Source organism: Theropithecus gelada, chromosome 11 (assembly GCF_003255815.1).
Source record: "Theropithecus gelada isolate Dixy chromosome 11, Tgel_1.0, whole genome shotgun sequence".
Taxonomy (NCBI): Eukaryota; Metazoa; Chordata; class Mammalia; order Primates; family Cercopithecidae; genus Theropithecus; species Theropithecus gelada.
In genome coordinates this window covers 48491295-48501770 of record NC_037679.1, presented here as the reverse complement: position 1 = coordinate 48501770, position 10476 = coordinate 48491295, and the positions used below count along the sequence as shown (strand labels likewise).

Sequence of the window (10476 nt, the reverse complement as noted above, 5' to 3'; positions counted from 1 at the left end):
AAAATAGAGCTATGGCAATTAAATGGAAAAATGATTCCTGAAATTTTATATTTTATACTTAATGCTTAGTTCAATTAGCAATGATGGGTATGTTTTGCTTAGTGTGCATTAACCATGTAAAACCCTCATGTAACCATAATATTCATCAATCATGACTATACTCTTAGATTTATAATCAAATTAGCTGTTTATTTAAATAACATGAATGCTTTTCATTGGGTGATGTTAGCATTCTGAAATGGTGTTAATAGGCCTGGAGAAACAAAACATTTAAAAAAGTGATCGAAATGAGAATAGCAAAAGCTAATAAAGCATTAAGGGGATAAGAAACTACTCATACAGAATAATCTACTATTATGATGGAGGTTTTATAGATGCAAGATACATATTCACACATATATGTAACATTTTTCTCTTTGGTAGGTAGAAGATGAAGCAGAATACCAACATAGGAGTAATATAACTGGTTTCTAGTCTTTGATCTGCCACTAGTTTGTAACCATAGGAAAACCATCTTAACTTTTTTTCTGAACCTCTGTTGTTTTCATTTAAAAGAATGAAGAAGTGTTACAGCTCTTTTAAAATTTATCTAAGAGGTTTTCAATTTTTTAACTGGAAAACTCCCCATGGGAAAAAATAGAGAGGAATCATATTTTCCCAGACATTTTCTTATGAGAGTCAGATAAGATGATTTGTATCAGCACATGGTAAAAGGCAATAAACCAGTATAAATTAAGAAATAATTTAGGGTTGGGTGCAGTGGCTCACACCTGTAATCCCAGCACTTTGGGAGGCTCAAGAGGGTGGATTACTTGAGCCCAGGAGTTTGAGATCAGCCTGGGCAACAAGGCAAAACCTTGTCTCTACAAAAAATACAAAAATTAGCCAGGTGTGGTGGTGTGCACCTGTAGTCCCAGCTACTCAGGAGGCTGAGGTGGGAGGATTACCTGAGCCTGGGAGGTCAAGGCTGCAATGGGCCATGATCGCGCCACTGCACTCCAGCCCACGTTTCTTTTTGGGTCTCAGTGATCTACTGAAGACTCTGTTGTTCACATTGTCCTTTCCAAAAGATGGTGACTAAATCATTTAAGTGAGACAGCCAAGATTTAGCTCTGAGAACTAATTTTGGCTTATTGTACTCAACATATTTAAGACTGTCAGCAGTTTTTGTTCTCTCCAATGTTTAATAAGGTCAGGAGTTTAAAAAGAGAGCAATTTTCTTGATAAAGTTTTTCCTTCTTTTCCCTTTGGGAAACATCACTGTGTCTAACTGCTTTAATGCTGAAGTTGGCAGGGCTTGCAGGTTGGGAGCAAACAATAAAAAGTCCCTCGCTGAGGCAGGCTGTATGGAATGAATGCCCTGGGGAACGACACCCCTACCCAACCCCCTCTGACCCCCCCAGCTCAAAGGCCAGATGGGCTCTAGACAAACCCTGGGAGTGTGGGCATTCTGGGGTAGTGGAGGTCAGCTGCCGTTCTAGGAAATTCCCTCTCTGAAAGACATATGGGAACCCCGTTTTGGTATCCAGAACAGTGCTGAAATGGTCAGAAATAGGACTAAAGTTGGTGGACTTTGTGTATGTACAGACAGAAACATCCTGCTTTCCAAGGAGCTGAACTCTGAGGGTCATTTATCTGTGGGATTCAGGGTACACTAAAGGTTTCTAGTTGAATTGGTTCTCATAACTTTTGTTGCATGTCTTACTTTTACGAAAAAGGCCTTTTCCAACAAGCTTATTTCATTGAAGGATTATTGTCAGTTAGCTAAGCACGATGGAATGAAGATAAATTTTGTTTGTTGTAAGGGCAAAGAAGCAGGCTAAAGAGGATGTGGTAAAAGGTTCTACTTCCTGTCTATTCAAAGGATGTGAATAGACAGTTTACACAACAGAAAATTCAGTAGACTCATGTGTGGTAAATCATACAGCTTTGTTTGCAAACAACAAAATACACATTAAAAAAGTTATAGCATCTTTGAAAACCTATTAAAGTCACAAAAATAAACAGAACCCTAAAATTCAATTATTTTTTGTGGGCAATGTGTCCAGGTTGTATGCTGTGGTGAAAAGAATGTTGCATTTGGAATGTGAAGAGTTAAATCTAACACAAACTGTGAGCAAGTTATTTACTTTTCTGAAGCTCAATTATTCTCTCATCTATAAAGGGTGGATAATAATATCTATCAGCCTTATGAGGTTTATAATAGATTCAAATAAGTGAATGGAAGAAATTTTCAAATGGTAAAGCACTGTATAAATATGTTTTTCTGTTTTTAATCAACAGATTAATAAGAGAAGTGACAAATTTTAGTTACTTGTTTTCAGAAGCGTGTGGAATACAATTTATGAATGCACTAATTGTGTTTGGCAATTTCCCTTTTAGACATCGATGATGAACTAGCTAAATAAACCATCTCAAAATACATGTGGGAATCACTTATTAAAAATTACAATGTTGTGGGCTCTATCAGTACACTGACATTAAACTCAGATTTTACTGAGTTTATGTTGTTGAGTGATTTCATCAATGTTAACATAATTTAATCCACAAAATAATCATAAGTGGTAGATGTTATTCTTTCTATTTTAAAAATGGGAAACTGAAAGTCACTCAAGTTCTTGGTTGACTGATATTTATATAAGATGATATTGAGTTGAAAAAAACTAAAAACAAAATGGTGTATGTGCATTTTACTTAACATTATATGTGAATATGAGGACCTTAATGAATGGAAGACAATTTGAAGAAATACAAATGTTTAAACCTAAGCACCTAAACACTTTTTATGATAATTATTTTTTAATTCTGAGAAAAAAGTGATTTTGTATCCTGGAACTTTGCTGAAATTGTTTATGACAACTAGGAGTCTTTTGGAGGAATCTTTAGGGTTTTTTAGGTATAGAATCATATTGCCAGAGAATAGAGATAATTTGACTTTCTCTTTTCCTATTTGGATGTCTTTCATTCCTTTCTCTTGCCAGATTGCTCTGGCTAGGACTTCCAGTACTATGTTGAATAAGAGTGGACATCTTTGTTTTGTTGTGCTTCCCATTACTGGTGAACTGAATTTTTAAAATCTGCTATATATACACCATGGAGTACTATGCAGCAATAAAAAAGAATAAAATCATATCCTTTGCAGCATCATGATTGCAGCTGAAGGCCATTATTTTAAGTGAATTAATGCAGGAACAGAAAATCAAATACCACATGTTCTAACTTGTAAGAAGAGGGAGCTAAACAATGAGTACGCACGATTATAAAAATGAAAACAGACACTGGGGACTCGAAAACAGTGGAGGGGGGAAATGGTTGGAAAACTATCTATTGGGTACTATGTTTACTATTTGAGTGATTGGTTAAATAAAAGCCTACACCCCAGCATTACACAATGTATCTATGTAATAAACCTACAAATATACCCCCGAATCTAAAATTTAAAAAACATTCTAAGAAAAAAATAATATCCTCCAGGGAAATTTTGTTGGTATGATTAAAACAAAACAAACACCATTACCCAAGGGAAAATCAGTTTAAAAATCATTTAAACTTTTAAAGATACTATTATAACTTAATAACAAAAGAATCTTACTACAGAGACACTATGACCTAAACCAACACTTGGGGGCAAGGGGAGTTCAGATTATAACCTCACTAAAAACTATAAGAAAAATGGCACTGGTGAATAATAACTCACTTATCACCCCCTAACAAAGACAGGAACACAACCCCGGGGCATTTTCCTGTGTCAATTAACAGTTAATATGTTATCTGCTCAGTGACATTAAGATGTGATTCTCAAAACCCTTTACAAAGACATTGGCTTTGATGAGTGACAGACAACAAGCCCCGGCAGACCGGTGAAAGGAAATTCAATTATATCGCTTCTAAATTGTGCATCCTCTGGGTTTAACTCAGAGATGCAGATACCAAAGAATAGAACTCGACCCTAGATTTCCTTTTGGAAATGCTGAGTGATTTCACAATTTTGTCCTTGCTAGAGAGGGGCACGCTTCTGGGCAATCAGGTGGTACAACCCTCAGGACAGTGAATGCCGTTGAATGAGTGTGAGGGCTGGCATTTACTGTTTAAGATGCATTTCAGAGAGTGGCAAATCACTTAGGGCCTCGATAATTCTACACATAATAGAACAAGAGTAGAGATGGCTTTTGTCTATGAAATAATTCAAGAAACAGCTGTTCTCTTTATTTATTCAAGTAGACTGGTTGGGGTTCATGCATCTCAGAGATTGACTACAGACAATCATCTGGGGTCTAGAGAGAAAATACCAGAACTATTATATTATTTATTTTTGTCTGAAAATGTAAGAAAGAGATTAAGCTTCCTAGCACATACGGAACGACCTGGTGCTGACACTCCCCAGCACCCTTCGTAGGTCTGTATTTTAGACTGTCTTGTATCTTGAACAGTGTGGGAGTTTGCCTGAGAGGGGAATGGAGTTCCACAAGGTGGAGGTGGGGAGCGGACCATTGTTTCCACCTTTTTATTTGCTTTCAGACTTTCAAAGTAGGGCCTAGTAAGCAGCTTTACAGATTACACTATCTTGTTTTAACTAAATGTATGCTCACCACGTAGACAAGTAGCTAGAAAATGGCTCAGGCAGAGAAACTGCAGATTTAAAAAACACTAATAATGTAAGAACAAATGTACCATTCCATCGGAGAGGTGGTTTTTTGCTTACTTTGCCATGTGACAAGAGAAAAGCAATGAGCGAGCCAGATCTATTAAGAATTAACATAATGCCGGGCGCGGTGGCTCAAGCCTGTAATCCCAGCACTCTGGGAGGCCGAGATGGGTGGATCACGAGGTCAGGAGATCGAGACCATCCTGGCTAACACGATGAAACCCCGTCTCTACTAAAAAAATACAAAAAACTAGCCGGGCGTGGTGGCGGGCGCCTGTAGTCCCAGCTACTCGGGAGGCTGAGGCAGGAGAATGGTGTAAACCCGGGAGGCGCAGCTTGCAGTGAGCTGAGATCCGACCACTGCACTTCAGCCTGGGCGACACAGCGAGACTCCGTCTCAAAAAAAAAAAAACAAAACAAAACAAAAAAAAAGAATTAACATAACTTTATTTTCATCGATCAAGAATATTATTGAAAATGTGGATTCACACGGTTGTTAATGAGTCCTCACTCCAAGTTTCTACTTATATTGAGTATTCTGTGGCTTTGCTACTTAACTCTTTCAGCTATGATAGCTCTGTGTGTTTGCTAGGGCTGCTATAACAAGGTGACACAGACTGGGTGTTTTAAACAAAAGAAATTTATTTCCTCACAGTTCTAGAGGCTGAAAGTATGAGATTGTGTTGTCAGCATGATTTTTTCTTCTGAGGCTTCGCTTCCTGGATTGTAGATGGCCACTGTCACCCTCTGTCTTCACGTGGTCTTTCCTCTGCCTGCATGCATGTCTGTGTCCAAATTTCCTCTTTATAAGGAAACCAGTCATATCAGATTAGGGCCCATTCTAAAGACCTTATTTTAACCTAATTAACTCCTTAAAACCTTATTTGCAAATATGGTTTCATTCTGAGTTACTGAGGATTAGAACGTTAACATACAAATTTGTGGGCGGGGGGTGGGGGGAGAAAATTTAGCCCATTACAACGACCATTAATATTGCATATTAAACTAAACTTATAAACAGACTTTTAAATCACTGATCACAGTTTTAACCCAGGATTTTAAAAAGAATCATATTTTTAAAAGTTTTGTGCCAATAATTAATACAAATTATTAAAACGTATTCTGTATTCCATCGTGACCTCATCTTTTAGAAACTTTTGGTTTAGACATATGTTCTATAATAGAATAATGTATTGCCATTAATTCCTTAATTTAACAAACACCTATGAAGTGCTTGTCATGCGCGGGTACTCTGTTTTAGGCACCTGAGATGCATCAGGAAAAAAATTTGCCCTCATGAAGCTTACATTCTAGTGAGCAAGAGACATGATGAATCACAGCACAATAGTTAAGACTGAAGGACTTATCTCTAGCTGCTAGGGGTGTTGCCAGATGACAGCCCTCATCTGTTAGCCTTCTTTGGGAATTACCTTTGGATGAAGAGAGCTACCTCACGCAAGGTCATGTACTCTTGCCAGCACAGCCTGCATCCAAGGTCTGGTCACTCCAGCCAGAACCATCTGGGTAGCTCTGAAGGGCCATCCTAGTTGGAGAGCTCCCTGTGGGATTGGCTGAGAACTTTCTTCAGACTGAATCATAGCCCAACACTTTCCCTGAGGGTCACTAATATTATATTTATTATGTTATATTATTATATTGTGTTATATTATTCTATGTTATATTACATTACATTCTAATGTTATACTGTCTTATTAACTGTTTGTCTCCCTTACTAGAAGCAATCTCCATGAGAGCAGGTACTCAGTCTCCTTTGTTCGCTGCTCTGCCCACAGCTCCCAGAACAATGCCTGGAAGGTATTAGTTCTCTAATAAATATTTGTTAAATCAGTGAACAAATCTGCAAAGTGAGAATAAAAGTAGGACTGACCTTATAAGACTAAATTGTGACAATCCATGCGCAGTCTTAATGCAGCACTTGGCTTTGCGATAAGTGCATTAAAAAAGTTGGTAATTATTATGCTTATTTCAAAGGTGACTTTATCATTTCCTATTTTTAAAAAGCCAGTATTTCAACTCTATTTGTTCAGATGTTAATTAATTAGACCTTTATTGCCAAGCACTGCTTTAGGAACTGGAGCTACAAAAAGTGTAAGAAAGAAACATCTGCTGCCCTTGAAGAGGATCCAGTTCACTTGCAGGGTCACAGGGAACATGTCATTAGTTATTTCATATTTTTCCACTTAGAAGCTAGCTTCTATTGTATATTCTTTCCTTTTCCAAATGCTCTAAGATGTGAGCCTTATTACCTGTTTTCCAGTGACTTTTTTCTTCTTCAATTATTCGGGCAATACTTTTCAACTGAAATACATTCGTGTCAATCATTGGGCAACAGCTTCAAAATTAGACAAAATGATTTTCACGTTTCAATGGATAGCATCAAATCTTTTAATCTGTTGGTGATTATTATTATTATTGTTACTAAATCAGTTGGGACATCTGGAGAGGATTTTATTTGCTAACCATTTGGGTGAAATCTCTTTTGACTAAAAGGTTCCACCAGAACTTTGCCGTCTACTCGTTCTTGAAGACTTAGTTTAGGCATTCCCTCATCCAGGAAGGCTTCCCAGATTAAATTAGCTACTTTTCTTCTCTGACCCCACTATACCTACTGGAAGGTTAAGCCATCATTGCACTTGGCACATGTTATTTGAAATTCTTCTTTTGTTTTTATTAATTTTTTTTTTTAATTTTGGTAGACATTGGGTTTCACTATGTTGCCCAGGCTGGTCTTGAATTCCTGTCCTCAGTGATTCTCCCAACTTGGCCTCCCAAAGTGATTCTATTACAGGTGTGAGCCACCACACTCGATCAGTGGAGTTCTGCTTTTGAATCTGTCTTCTTTACTAGCCCAGAAGCTCCTCTAGGATCTGAAGTACCTGCTCTCATGAAGGTTGCTTCTAGTAAGCAAGACAAACAGTTAATAAGACAGTATAACATTAGAATGTAATGTAATGTAATATAACATAGCATAACAATATATTATATAATTTTTCATTGTGTCTCCTATGCCTATCACAACCCCTGGCAATTAATCAGAATTGTAATAATAGGTAACTCAACTCTTGCTTTGCAGGCAGGCAATGTTGTTCCTTGTAAATCCTTATCCCGACCTTCTGAAGTAGGAACTATGGTCATCTCCATTTTACAGATGAAAGAAGCGAGGTCCAGAGATCTTAAATAACTTGGCAAGATGAACCAGCTAGTAATTATCCAGATACAATTTGGACAAAGACAATATGGTCGTGGAGCCCACATTCTTAAACCTTATGCCCTATGCATTTTGAATTGAACTACACATATAACTATTTTAGGTAAGGAAAGAACATGACTGGAAACTTTTCTTTTTTTTGAGATGGAGTCTTGCTCTGTCACCCAGGCTGGAGTGCAGTGGCGCGATCTCCGCTCACTGTGGGCTCTGCCTCCTGGGTTCACACCATTCTCCTGCCTCAGCCTCCCGAGTAGCTGGGGCTACAGGTGCCTGCCACCACGCCCAGCTAAGTTTTTGTACTTTTTTTTTTTTAGTAGAGACAGGGTTTCACCCCATTAGTCAGGATGGTCTCGATCTCGTGAGCCCGTGATCTGCCCGCCTCGGCCTCCCAAAGTGCTGGGATTACAGGCGTGAGCCACCGCGCCTGGCCATAACTGGAAACTTTAACTATAGTTTAAGCTTAGCTTTTCTTAAGTTTAGAAACTTCTGTAAGTAGGAATCAGTTCTCAGAAGTAGAGATTTTCTATTTTCTGGTTTAAAAGTAGAAGATTCTATGGCTTACTGATTCCTTCTATGTTGCTATAATCTTCTGAAAAAAGGTAATCTATGTTTAGTCTTGGCTTTGCTCTGTATCCTGGGACAATATCCATATTCACAAATAATAATAATATGAGCAAGCATCTAGTGAACGTTCACAATATAACCTGGCCAGAGACACACAGCTGGTCAGTGGTGAGACAGGAATTTAAATCGACACCATTCACTGCGCTGCGTCACTGAGCTATCCTGCTTCAGATAGGACCTTACTGTTTACTCTGCCTACGACTTGTAGTTCAGCAACCAGAAATGAGACCATCCTCCCTCATGTTGTGGCCCTTTTTCTTTCTCTGTCTGGAACCCTAATTCTTCTGAGACTGAAGTCCTAGATCTTAGTCACTGCAGTTGGTGATCTAGTACATTTTCTTGCTGGTCACTCTTTACTAGGACTCCCAATAGCTGCCAATTGTTAGATCTCTGCTTCTCTTAGTATTCCTGTTGCCTAAGTATACTTGATGCATGGATATAGCTTTATAGATTGTATTAGGTCTGGGAAGGACCCCAAACATCACCTATTAACAACTACTTGGCTGATATTTTACCACATTCCTGCTAAGTGGTTATGTGGCTGTTCTTGAAGAAACTTATTCCATCTTTTTTTTTTCAATTAAAAAATTTTTTGGAGGGGTATATAGTAGGCGTATATATTTATGGGGTACATGACAGGTTTTGATACAGGCATGCAATGTGAAATGAGCACATCATGGAGAATGAGGTATCTGTCCCCTCAAGCATTTCTCCTTTGAGTTACAAATAATTTAATTATATGCTTTGTTATTTAAAATTGTACAGTTGAGTTATTTGACTCTAGTAAGCCTGTTGTGCTATCAAACAGTAGGTCTTATTCATTCTTTCTGCTGTCTTGTACGCATTAACTATTCTCATCCCCCGCTACCCCCAGTACCCCACTACCCATGGACATAAAGAGTAGAAGGATGCTTATTCTGTCTTTTGCTTATTTTGCTAAAACATTCTATGTTGAAGCATGTTCTTGCCCCATGTAGCTTCCACTCCTTGGTTTGGTTCTATTAATACTTATCATACAAAACCTAATCCATCTTCTCAGTAACAGACTTTATAACATTGAAAAACAATGCTATGTTCTTATGAGTGTTCTTGATATTCCCATGTCATTTTTCTTATTAGATATTGTTTCAAGTCTCATCACTCTGAGCATGCAGGAAAGGGAAGAGAAAGTCATTTGGAGTCAGACACATCCAGCTTTGAATCCTAGCTCCATCACTTATTGGATTTATGTGTTTCAGTTTTGTGTCTCTGATTTGTAAAATGTTGATAATTCCACACAGTTTAAAGGCAAGTTGTGAAGATTAATTAAAGAGGTGAAATATAACACTTGATGCAGTGCGGGCACTCTAATAAATGGCACTTATTGTTATTTTTATTATCATTATGCTTTTTTAAGGAGGGGTTTAAAGAGCCAAAACTGATACCATATTCAGATGTGATCTAATCACTCCTAAGTAGAGTGAGACTCTCATCCTATGATAAGGATGATACCAATACTTAAAAGAGTGGCTTTCCAACAATGAACAAATGAAATCTAATCAAACTAAAGAGCTTCAGCACCGTAAAATAAACTATCAATAGAGTAAATAGACAACCTCCATAAAAGGATAAAATATTTGCAAACTATGCATCTGACAAAGGTCTAATATCCAGCATCTATAAAGAACTTAAATCTACAAGAGAAAAACAAACAGCCCCATTAAAAAGTGGGCAAAGGACATGAACAGATACTTCTCAAAAGAAGACATATGTGCGACCGACAAGCACATGAAAGAAAGCTCCACACCACTGATCATTAGAGAAATGCAAATCAGAACCACAATGTGATACTAGCTCTCACCAATCAGAATGGCTATTATTAAAAAATCAAAAAATAACAGGTGCTATTGAGGTTGCAGAGAAAAGGAAATGCTTACACACCATTGATGCTCCAGAATATAAATTAGTTCAACTAGTATGGAAGATAGTGTGGTGATTC

General features: G+C 37.7%; 1 non-coding gene across 1 annotated transcript; it reads left to right on the top strand.

Annotated features, from left to right (window-relative positions):
• The first annotated feature begins 562 nt into the window (after positions 1 to 562).
• LOC112635667 lies at positions 563 to 625 on the top strand. Its single transcript, XR_003122002.1, has one exon. It is a non-coding gene; the product is annotated as a U7 small nuclear RNA (small nuclear RNA).
• The last annotated feature ends 9851 nt before the right edge of the window (positions 626 to 10476 follow it).